This window comes from Clupea harengus, chromosome 10 (assembly GCF_900700415.2).
Source record: "Clupea harengus chromosome 10, Ch_v2.0.2, whole genome shotgun sequence".
Taxonomy (NCBI): Eukaryota; Metazoa; Chordata; class Actinopteri; order Clupeiformes; family Clupeidae; genus Clupea; species Clupea harengus.
In genome coordinates this window covers 13316023-13328834 of record NC_045161.1, presented here as the reverse complement: position 1 = coordinate 13328834, position 12812 = coordinate 13316023, and positions in this window count along the sequence as shown.

Genomic DNA, 12812 nt, shown 5'->3' with positions numbered 1-12812 from the left:
AAGGATTAGAGTTAGGTTTAGTGTTCCTGTATTATTTATAAACCGCATCGTCTTTTCAAAAGTAAAATGAGACCAACTAAGAAAAAAAAAAAAAAAAACATAAAGATGCTTTAAGCTTTTGCTGGCGATAGGTTGCTAAGCGTTGATGAAATGCTGTGTGTTGCATATAGGTGTATTTAAATTATTTCAGAGGTTTGGTCGAATGTAGGCTATTACTTGTTAGGCCTTATTTAGGTCAGATTTAGGTTGGTTTCTCAACCTTAGGCTGCCATTTAAATAGGCTCTAAATCTGCTATCAACGATTTAACTTGTATGGCTGAACAGACTTAATGACAAACTATTATTAATGTCAAGACCTGTAAATAGCCAACACAAATGTCCCAAATAAAACTGGATACATCTGGAACAATGAATCGGCGTCACGAGTATTGGACACGAGCATAGGCGTCTCACAGGGAAGAAACTTTGTTTTTACAATCACAGCAGTTATTTTGCTGTTGTTTATACTTAAACAATCCTGAACGTTACCTGTTAACAGCCAAAGACGTGAACGACTTTTTGACAGGTAGAGTTCGTTTCACGCCTGCGGAACATTTGGACAGAGGCCAAAACATTAAAGGTCCCACCCGTCACAACATGCCCCCGGGCCATGAACCTCGCTCGGGTTAACAGTTAAGTAAGAGTCCATTCAATTTCGGGATTCAATTAAAGGAATTTAAAATAAAATGACACATCAAAATGTCCATTCTTTTTTCAAACGCAAAACCATGATATAGGTTAGGCTACGACAGCCACAACATATATCCCATCCTATTTGCATATACAGAAAAGCGCATTTGCTTATTTTTAAAATCAGCAGTTTTTACATTTTTGTCAGTGTGTCTGTGGCAGCATATACTCTTGACAAATAGGCCTACTTAGAAACGCACTCAGGCTGCTCTCCTTCCTCTACATTGATTGAAATCACTGACTCACAAGGATTTTTAATGCCTGAGTTACCCTAAATCTTACAACTTTGCGGCCTGCGAAAATACTGAATATTTTAAACCCCCGAAGAATAAGAAGAACAGCGAAATGCATGGAAAATGTGCGGCCGGGAGAGAGGGGGATAGAGAGAACGAACGAGACAGAGAACAACGGGATGCCTCTACAGTGTACTTTATTCAGCTGTCCTGCTGGTAGCCTAGGGTTATAGAGGTTTCCTAGGTAACAGCACTGCCCACCTCTGGAAGCTCAACATGGTTGGAATAAAGATGGGAATTAGCTAGCAGCTAAATCTAGTGCAAAGCATCTTTCCTCTTTTTTGAGATTAATGTAACTTGTACATGATCTCTGATATAAATACATTATTATCAATTATAATAATAATAATAATAATAGGCTGATAAAGAGGGAGGGCATGCTGCTAATGCAAATACATGTTTTAAACTTTTAAGAATGTGAATTAAATTAGAACTGAACTGGCTGTAGTTCTCCATATGAAAAAGAGTAGTAGCCTAGGAGAAATATCAGGGTTGGAATCACTTCGACTCCTGCCACCAATGTGTCATCTCCATTCACAAAGCCTTTAAGATGAATTCATGTTTCTAATGATTGCAAACATTACAATACATAGATTTTAGCATTACATTGAAAAAAACAAATGCATTCTTTAAATGTAATGTGTCCATGAAAGTGAACACATTTTCAAAACCAGATAGAATATCCTGTACGGGACCCTCTACACTTGGTCTTTTAGGTGTGGTCTTTACATTTTTAAATCTTTAAAGCATGCATCAATGTAAAAAAGAGGGTGTCTTGTAGCCACCATCATTAGGGTCACATTTCAACACATTGCCTTTCAGTGACCGGTTCGTCATGCTTTGGCAGATGAGACCTCTCTTCACACCACATTTTACAGAGTGCTGCGTATGATGTCATGATGTGACATACGTGACGTGAAAGACTGAGTCATAACAGTGGAATTGTCGCTGTCATCGAGGCTCATGTCTGTGACAGAAATGCTTGACAGGAAAAGATCACTTGACTGGAAGAGAAGTCAGAAGTGGGAAAAGGTGTCCAGTCATTTCTGAAGAAATATTGAAATGTGTGTTGTGTCTTGAACCGTGTGGTACCCAGAAGAGTCACATGTCATAACTCAGGGGCTTTCTGCTATGTCAAATACTGCATCTCCACACATGACAAAACATGGAATATTATGTTTTTTATATAAAGAATATTTTGAACATATACAATCTGGTTAAAATCAAAATTATAAAATATATTTGTATTATGTGTATCAGTTTACCAGAAAATCTGGCAAGTGGAGAATACATGCATGCATCTTTTTTCCACTATACATGACAGTGTATGTTTACCTATTTATTTAAGAAAACATACTCACTGCAGAGATTTTACCAATGACTCACATATAAAAAGCTACGTTTGTAAGCTTACCACTTACGCTCGTGCAGACACACTCTCATTTCTTCTCTTATTTACCAGGAGTGGGCCAGTCGGAGTCTCTGCAGCTCACTCACTGCTTGGAGTGCAAAAGAGCCTGAGCAGGTGAACCATAAGGCGGGCCAGATTTCTGTGCCCAGGGTTTGAGAGCTGTTAGACCACCGCCCCCAGGCATATGAAATATGAATAGACGGTGTCTTGAAACGGCCCGATCAATTGGAGTGGGCGAGTAATCAGAGCATGGCATTCTGGGGCCACAAATCCAAGCCTTTTCTCTCTGTGTCTGAATCCTAACGCACACTCAGGCAGACACACTCGTTCATACGCATGCACTGATATGGGTGCTCACATGCAGATAGATGCATGCACCAACACACATGCATGCAGGCATGCAATGAACCACAGAAACACACACACACACACACACACACACACAGAGAGAGAGAGAGAGAGAGAGAGAGAGAGAGAGAGAGAGAGAGAGAGAGAGAGAGAGAAAAAGAGAAACAGGGTCTCAACATAAACATACATCAACACTCATAAAACTGTAATCTGTAATGGGGTTGAAAAGAATGGTGTAAAGAGTAAACAGGGTTAATAATGTCTCACTGCTGGTGACAAGCTTGTTCAATTAGGCTATGAAAAAGAAAGCATTTTGCGGGTTTTGGGCAACATGTATAATTGATGTGAAACATAGCATGAAATATAAAAGAGATGTTCCTCATTTTATGCCCAATCTTTGCAAGACTGAAAAGATTCACAAGCTTGTGCTTGCTAACGTGGCGTAAAGGTTGTTTAAAGTTGATATCATTGACTTAAAAGTCACTTTTAGTCAATTTTACTGGTAAATAAATGAGAATTATAGTTATGTCGTTGCATATCCGATAGGCACAAATGCTGAATAACACTGCTGAATAAGTGTCAAAGCTGGTGTCATAAGAAACCCAAGAACATGTAGACTTGTTTTTCTCTGTTTTATTAGAGACTGCTTGATTGAAAATTAAAACGTCTTCTCTTTACAAGCCGAAAAGAAGACTTATCACCATCACCTAGGCATTTTACCCAGACTCCTCAGGACAGATGTTGACCGACCTACACTCCTCCAGGGATTCACAGCTGATGTATCTAGGTGTAGATATAGCCCATATAGCAGCTTCCCTCCACCACCTTGTCACTCCAAAGCCCATGTACACAAACAGCCATGTCAGGGCCACAGGGCCTGCCGTGTTGATTCAGAGCTGTGTGATGAGTACTACCTGATTACCAGCTACCTGACTCAGCAATGAACAATGCAGTCCCAGCCAGGGGTTGGGCAGAGCATCTGGAAAATGGAGAATAATATGGATAAAGCGGATCACATCTGTTATCAGTGATGGTAAGTGTGTGTGTGTGTGTGGGGGGGGGGTAACAAGCCCTGCAGGCCTTTAAACATTAAAGCACACTCCTCCATTTTGAGTGTGTTTTACTTCACGTACATGTTGTGTTGCTCAATACTGGAAACAAAGTGAAACTCAGTCTAGTCTAAGGAGGTCTAGAGATAGGAATCTCAATCTCAATCTGATAACTGTTGTTTTGAGTGCTCTCCTTAATGGAAAACTGCCCCCTTCTGTGTCCACAACAGTGAAAGCAACATGCAAGTCAAAAGAGAAGAAGATGACTCAATAGATTTTCTTCTGATTGATCAGTGTAAACGTCACACAACAGTCAACACAAAGTATTCAGACAAATGTTCCTCAAATCATTGTAAGAGCTAATTAAATAATTTTGGGAAAAGTGGCCAGTTAAAGTAAGCTAGAAAGCAAAACATAATCAGTACCCCAGGCTGAGACGCCCCCTATAAATTACATTTCTACAGTCAGGAGGTTCTACAACACTATCAACACCTCAAATCAATCAGACATTTGCAGTTTGAACTGTTTCAGCGCATTTGTGTGAATACCTGTCAAATAGTAATTTGTGTATGTTGTAAGCTACAGATACATATACGTTTTATACCTGGCTAATTCATGAAGCAGTGCATGGCCAGAGCCGGTGGGGAGTGAGAGGGTAACTTTTACCCCCTCACCTGTCCCCCCCCCACCTCTCTGTGTTTCGGGTGTGTGGAGAGGAGAGTTACACAGCCATCAGGGAGGTGGGACTCGGCCTAGGACAGGTTCTTTTGTTGCACGAGGGCCTTATCTATTATTCACCTCAGAGCTGAAAAATAGACTGCAGGCCAGCCACACAGCTGTCACCAACCAGCAAGGCGAGGGCACAAATTATTCATGATTCTGGATGGAGAGACAAAAAAATGGAGGGAGAGAATGAGAGGTGAAAAAATACAGCATAGTCTTTGAACAAATTAAAGTTTCTTCTTCCTGAAGTGTTCTGTGATTCAGTTCAAGTTGTATGGACTTCCTCACTCTTTTGATGCACACTATGTAAAAGGTTTGAAGAAGCACAAGGATTTATGCAACATTTTATCAATATCAGGATAGTGAACAGGATTTTAATTCTGTGGTGATTGTATCAATGTCAATTCATGGCTTTTTAAATTTTTTATTAATTTCACATTTTGATCAGCCATTAGATTTGGGGGGGGGGATAGCCAAGCCTGCAAATTGAACACATTTCCTAAAATGGTTTCACAGGGCAGCTATACCAAACTTACTTCTCCATGGGTTGGCACCGTGACGTTTGAATTAAGACCAACACTACCCTCCCCAGCTCATCCTAAAACCCACTGGCCAAAGGTTCGTGCCTGGCCCCCCCCCTCCAAGTCGCCCGCCCAGCTGGAGGTGACACCTCTGCTCTGGTGCTCTGGGAGCAGGCTGGTTGGCTGGCTGGCTCACTGGAAGCAGGGATCCCCCTTTCCCTCCCTCTCACTGTCTCTCCCTCTCTTCTCGCACACATGGTCCACACTTTGTTCTACAGTCCTTGTTGTTTTCAGGACTGTTTAACATGGCCGGTCCCAGGGCTCCCCCTCACTCCCAAAGCACTCTAAAAAGTCTGTTTGGAGAGGAGGAGGGTATCGGTTGAGTGGGTGTGTGTACGTGTGTGCGTTTGCGTGTGTCCACAGAGAAATGGAAGAGGGGTGGGGGCAGTTTGTGTGTGTGTGTGTGTATGCATGTGTGTGTGCACATGTTTGGAGTGTGCCGGGGTGGGAGGTGGCTTCGGAAGCGGATGGACCGTCAGCAGTGACCGCAAGCCGGTGGCATCTCAGCCTGGCCACAGTGGCCCAAATGTGAGCCGACGTGCTTCTGGAGCTTAAGGGTTTGAAAGCTTTCCATTAGCCCCCCAGTGTAGCGGGGGTCTCCAGGGCCTCAGACAGCATGCATCCAGCAAAAAGCACCCCCCCCTACCCCGGCCCTGATGAAAGGGAGGTTTGCAAGGTCGCCTGCTCATTTAAAGACATGTTTATCCGCCTGATTTAGCATTACATATCACTACACTATTTGGATGCTAGCTGTCGCTCTGGTGGAGTGAGTGTGTGATGTGTGTGTGAGGGTGGGATGACTGGTGGATGGGAGAGAAGAGGTTGTGGGGGAAGTCTCTGAATCTGCTCTGTTCGAGCTTAAACACTCCCCCTTTAAATGTTTTCTTTTATATCTATTTTTGACTTTTAATTTAACTTTGAACTTTTAATTGCTGAAATAAATTACCAACCACGTTTTTTTTGTGAAGGTGTCAATATTTCTTTGTTTAAAATAGGCCTACTCGAACAGTCAAATGTTTTGCTTTGTCAGACAAGATGTTTTAAAAACTGGTGCATTAGAAATATTCTATTCTCGTCTATAGCTCTGGACTGACTGTTTTTCATAAGTATTTAAACGTCTGTCTGACAGATGATGAATCTTGACTTGGGAACTAAAAGGATTCAGTTAGGTAAAAGGGTTGAATAACAAAGGGCTTTTAATCCAGGGAACAAATACGATGTGACAGCACCATCCCAGAAAACACATATGCGACATGAATAAGAGCTTTGTAAAAAATCTTTTATGTAAGAACCATACTCGTTGATAATGGTTCTGTTCTGAGCTGTACACCTCCTTGTCAAATGAAGGGTGTGTGCGAGTGCAGGAGCGGACAAGCACCGCCAAACACAGTTAAACATCTCTCCTCACGTGTCCTGCGTGGGGAATTAACAGGGTCAGTGGCCAAAAAATGGGAACTTGGAAACCCCCCACACCAAAAAACGCTAGTGGTTTGCTGTCAAACTCCACACTTACTCTCAAATCTCCCAAAATCTATTCCGCTCAAACTGTGTGTGATTTCATGAGGGGGAGAGAGTGCAAGCGCATGAGAGCAGACACAAGACAGAGATGATGTTGCCCTCTGATACGCTCTCTCACTTAACAGGTCTGATTGCAGCTATGAATCTCGTTGAAAAATTCATAAGATCCATTTCACAAGAGTAGCAAGCCAGGCCTAGGGGTGAAAAGAGGAGGTGAGCGTCAGAGACAGGAAGGACGAGGGGAGTAGAGGAGTAAGGAGGATGGAGGAGTTAGGGAGTGGGAAGAGCGAGAGAACCAAGAGAGCCTGAGCGAATGTCAGAGGGGGTGAGGGGAAGAAAGGAGGGAAGAGAAAAATGACAAAAGATTTATTCTCAGTGCTGATAAAAAATTAATGCTGGGGCATTCAAGTAAAGTTGCTTTTGATGTTGTGATTTAATGAATGATTGGAGCATGCTGCAGCACTGTGGCGAGGCTTATACTAATGCCTACCCACAGAGTGAGTGAGTGATAGAGAGAGAGAGAGAGAGAGAGAGAGAGAGAGAGAGAGAGAGAGAGGGAGAGGGAGGAAGTAAGACAAAGTGAGAAAGATGTAGTTAAAGAGAAGAAAATAGGGGGAGACTCTCTGGCGGCACTGAAGTTGCCGCAGTTTTTGCATACTTACCACTTACCACTGCCACGTGATTTAATGAATGATTGGAGCATGCTGCAGCACTGTGGCGAGGCTTATACTAATGCCTACCCACAGAGTGAGTGAGTGATAGAGAGAGAGAGAGAGAGAGAGAGAGAGAGAGAGAGAGAGGGAGAGGGAGGAAGTAAGACAAAGTGAGAAAGATGTAGTTAAAGAGAAGAAAATAGGGGGAGACTCTCTGGCGGCACTGAAGTTGCCGCAGTTTTTGCATACTTACCACTGCCACGTGCTCTTCAATAGCATCTTGACTGCCAGTAACACCGTATGTCTTATACCATTACTCACATAATGGTAATGCATATCCATGTATGTTTCAACATGATGACATTTCAATTGTTATTGGCACTATATGAATAACATTTTATTAAATTGTTTGGTTAATATTTATTGGATGTGCATTTTTACTGGCCTTTTGCGTGCTGATAGGCGTTCAATCAGAGGACACTTTGTCTAAAGGCTGAAGGTGCTGTTAGTGTTTTGTAGGTTTTAGCACTAAAAAGTATGTAATTCAAACTGGATTAGCTCAACCGTGAAGCAATGTTACATATTGTACCTCTTAATATTTAAATTGAAAAAACACAATCCTTCTTTGGTATGCATATTAAGTAGAAAACATTTTGTGCCACGTACCAGAAATCACGACCTCCTCACAGGAGGACATTCCAATGAGGTATCTGCAAAGTCGGCCTTTAGTGTACAGGGGAAACAAAAGAGGAAGTAGAGTCATGTACTGTAAAGGCGCTTGTCTTTCGTGTCTGCATTTTGTTTCTGTGAGTTAAAGGTGGCAGCTGCAGTTGAGTGTGCGAGCGGAAAAAAATAAACTAAATAAACATGTTTATGGCATCACTTCCTTCCCCTAGTAGAGTATCACACAACTCACATTGCCATTATTTAAACAAAAGGAATTTTAAGAATGATACCGTCTCTGTTTGAGAAGATGTATCCATTACAGAATGTATTCACAGATAGGCTACCGAACAGGGCTGAATGAGTAAATCACATCTGTAACATTATCCCAGGCTGTTAACTTCTTGTATACATGGTGAGTTACTGAAGAAGAAGAAGATATATACAGGAAACCTGAATTAATGCGGCCATGTTCTGTTCAAAATGTCCCTCCCTCTAAGCAGACAATGGACAAATCACAGCACGATTAACTATGCCTCGGGATCTCCAGGAAGGAGATCTACCAATCTGGATGATAAATCCAATCCGTTGTTGAAAGCTGCCTGATTTTGAAGACGTGGGCAGAGGATTTAGATGAGGAGGATGCAGCCAGAATCCTTCATTCTCACCACCTCCATCCTCCACCATCCGTGCAGCAGTGAGCAGAGGGTGAGGTGGTGGAGGGGGTTGGGGGTTGGGGGGGGGGGCACGGAGCATAGGCGCTATTGGGCTGAGAGACGTATCTGTGCCAGAGCTGTGACTCGAGCCCAGGCCCCTGTTTCCCCGCTGGCGGCCCGTTAAACTTTCATGATGGCAAGAGGAACCCGATACGACCACAGACGCTCCAGAATTTTCCTACTGGCAGGGCAAAAGCAGCGCTGCTCCCCAATCTGGGAGTGGAGTCTGGTGAAGGCGGGGAAGTCACAGTAAGGGCTCACAATGTTTTGCCACTGCTTTGCTGTGCATTGGTATGTGTGCATAATTGAAATGTGATTGAATCTAAGACAGATCAACTGTTTCTTGTTTGAAGGTGCAAAAATAGATACATTGCGTGACACTGAAGGAATGCAAACAATTGTGATGGCAAGAGGAACCCGATACGACCACAGACGCTCCTGAATTTTCCTACTGGCAGGGCAGAACCAGCGCTGCTCCCCAATCTGGGAGTGGAGTCTAGTGAAGGCGGGGAAGTCACAGCAATGGCTCACAATGTTTGCCACTGCTTTAACAGTTTTTTGTTTGAAGGTGCAAAAATATAGATTGTAAGGGCAAATGTTACACCCAGGATGCTGCGCTCTTCTAGTGAGCGTCGTTTGGCACTGCCGTCTGTGCAAGTACGGCAGTCCAGACTATTCTCATTTGTAGTTCCACGTTGGTGGAATGAACTACCCAGCACTACCAGAGCAGGGGCGTCCCTCTCTACCTTTAAGAAGCTTTTGAAGACCCAACTCTTCAGAGAGCACTTCCCGTCCTAACTGGCACTTCGACTAGTGCGTAACTTGCAATTACAGCAGTTACACTTCTGCACTCTTTCTTTCTTTTTATTTCATTTTGTTATATTTCTAATGTAAAGTAGTATTTATTTATTGTTACACCAGGTTCTATTGCTCGTAGCTTGAATATTCTCTCCCTTGTACGTCGCTTTGGATAAAAGCGTCTGCTAAATGACTAAATGTAAATGTAAAATAGATACATTGCGTGACACTGAAGGAATGCAAACAATTGCCCTTGGCAACATTATGGAAGAAAACATTATGGAAGAAAACAAGTTCTGAGAGTCATATTAAATTAATTCAGAAAAATCTATTTTCGTATTAAGATTAGGCCAAAGTGAATCACTCAAAGTGAATATTTCTCTTAATGAAGGGATATTCTGAAACAAGAGTAAAATAATAACACAGGAACAAAAACATAATGTGATAACAGTCAACTCTTCATGAAATTGTAAATCTCCCAAGTCTAACATTGGCAATGAAAAGAAGAACAGCAAGGAAGAAAGAAAGAAAGAAATGAAAAAGGCAAAAGGTGTTGAGGGTGACAGTTGGGTGAATGTGCAGGAGGTGACACAGAGACTTCAAAAGCATGTGCAACAGAAGCACTAACACATGAGCAAGCACTCACATGGATAAAGAGAATGTTCAGAGAGAGAGAGAGAGAGAGCGAGAGGGAGCGGAAAAAAAACAACAGAAAAGGCTAAAAGCCTCCATCACATTGAACAAGACACTGGGAGCCCCCACCCCACCCCTCTCCTGTGGCCCCCTAAACGCAGTGTGTCAGCATCTCCAAACGGCGGCAGGGAGCGGCAGATGATTAAATCACTCTGACAGCCCAGCTCACATGCAACGGCCCAGACTGGGCCACTGCAGGGTGCTGCCATGGGAGACGGGGCTCCATCACCGGGGGTAACGAAGCCTCACGCACCAGCAGAGATAGAGAGAGAGTCAAGAACAGACAGGGAGGGAGGGAGGGAGGGATGGAGAGACAGAGAGGGGTGCGGTGGGGGGGTGGAGAAAAGGAGACGGGCTGGACTCTGACTCAGTGGCTCTGCTAGGCAACACACAGCTGGGTATTGATCAGTGCCAGACATGCTCACGCACGGGTGTGTTTGTTGTCTATTACTGGAGGTGGCTGTTTTCTGTGTCGATAAAGGTCTTCGGCTCTACAGTGTATTGATTGCGAGCAAACGTAACACTGGTAATTGCCATCAAAATGCCGATTTACAGACAGGCAAGCAGGCTTTGCAAGGACTGTCACAGTGCAGGACTATGGATCTGTTGTACCCTGTTCCTCCCAGCGGCCCTTCCGACACCCTGTGTGCGAGTCAAGATCGGAGGTGTCTCCAATCCCTTGTCCTTAGGTGGACGTTTGGACGAGACGCTAAACCTTAACATCTTTAACAGAGCAGACCACACACACATAGGAGGCCAACACATGTAAAACATAAGTGATGTTTTATCTGATATAAGGAATGGCATGTGTGCACAAACCTAGATCTCACTCTCTCTGAGTCATCTGATTTGAAAAGCAATGAAAGTTTCACAAAATTGATAATGGCCAGTTGTCAGTGCAATGTTGTGACTTGAGGTATCAATACGTTTTCTAATAATGGCTTCTGATCATTGTTTTTGTTTCTGTTTCTATTATTCTGTTGAAGGCCTGGGTCTCCCTCGGGAATGATGGAGACACAAATCAATCATTATAGCAGTAGTACTTCAACTCAGTCCAATAAAGGTATTGCAAACAAAAAATGGGGGGGGGGGGGGGGGGGGGGGCTAACAACCTAAAAGATATGCAAACACCACCAACAGCCCAACTGACACTGATAGAACCTTGCCAACACACTAACTGGTGTCTTTTGGCAGTATAGCTGGCAATGTCATGCTGTGAAAGCTTTTCTTCCATATTTGCAGGGTATTCCAGCCCGGTACACAAAACAACATAGGGCATATCCTGGATGGCTAGTGGGAAAGAGACAGGTGTTTATCTGTCCTTCACATGACCATACGCTATCAAAATGAATTTGAGGATGGTACCAAAACTAGTTGCTTATAAAACCATACCTCAAAAAGTGTCAAATATTATATGACACTGAAATCTCAATGTGAGCTTTGAGCATCCACCTTCAAAAGAGGGAAAAACAGATTCATGGGTAAATAAAATATGGTGGCTGCGCTTTCAGTCTACCACTAACCTCACATTCTCCATACCTCGGCCTCTCCACTCTACTCGGCACACTTGCTTGTCAAAGTGGTTCAAATCTGGGCTGAATGGATATTTTCTCTTTCTGAAATCAGAAGAAATCCATCGCTAGGAGCCAAAGCAGGCTGCTGGGCTAATGGTGAGGCCCAGGGGAGTGGCTCTAAACACGGCAGTTTTTCTTGACAAGCGGACTGGGGCCTAGGGAGGTGGAGGGCAGTTAGGCAGCTCTAGCCACAGTCTCTCAGGGGTCTCTGAGGCCCACTCCACTCAGAGGTGGCTAAGAAACAGCCTGAGCTAGAAAAAGGCAATAGTATAGTACTCTCACACAGACACTGGCTGAAAGGGAACGTATGGGGGGGGGGGGGGGGGGCTACAGTGCTCGAAACCTGACATTTAAACACTGTGTTGTGGGTTGAAACAAACTGAAAATATTTTGTGGTATTCTGTTGATACGTCGTACGCTCAGTTCAGTTGGCATAAACTATGAAAGTGTGTCACAAAAACACCGCAGTGAGATACTTGCATGTCTACTAAACGTTTTCCTGGTGTTAAGAAGTCCCAGTGTTAAGAAGAAAACATCTCCACCTCTCTTTCTTTTCACAACCTAGTTTTCAGACGTCCAGTCCCGAACAGCGATGAGTCTATCAGGTAGTCGGGTTACACAATTGTTTTCTGGTTGCTGGTGCCTATTAAATATACAGTAGATAGCTATGCGATAGCAATGACCTAAGCCTTGCCTCTCAGTGGCCTGCTGTTACCTAAATGCCTTCAGCCCACTGACTCCACAACAATGATCCCAGATCAGATGAGGTACAAACACAGATCAGGGTTTGAAAGATATTTTAGGAATATTAGTGTAAAGCCATTTAATGAACGAAAACCTTTAAACGAATGCAATAACTTGATGTTTGTTGATGAACTATTCAATTTACTCTGCATTGGAAATTATTGTTTAAGATGAAAATGAGTCACACATGTGAGACACACATTTGAAGCTGGGCAGAATTGAGTAGCCTACCCTACATAAAGTTCTGATCACCCTGTTTTGAAGATGATAATTGATCAGGGAAGGAATCAATGGGGTCATGGTCATTTCCTCCATGTGT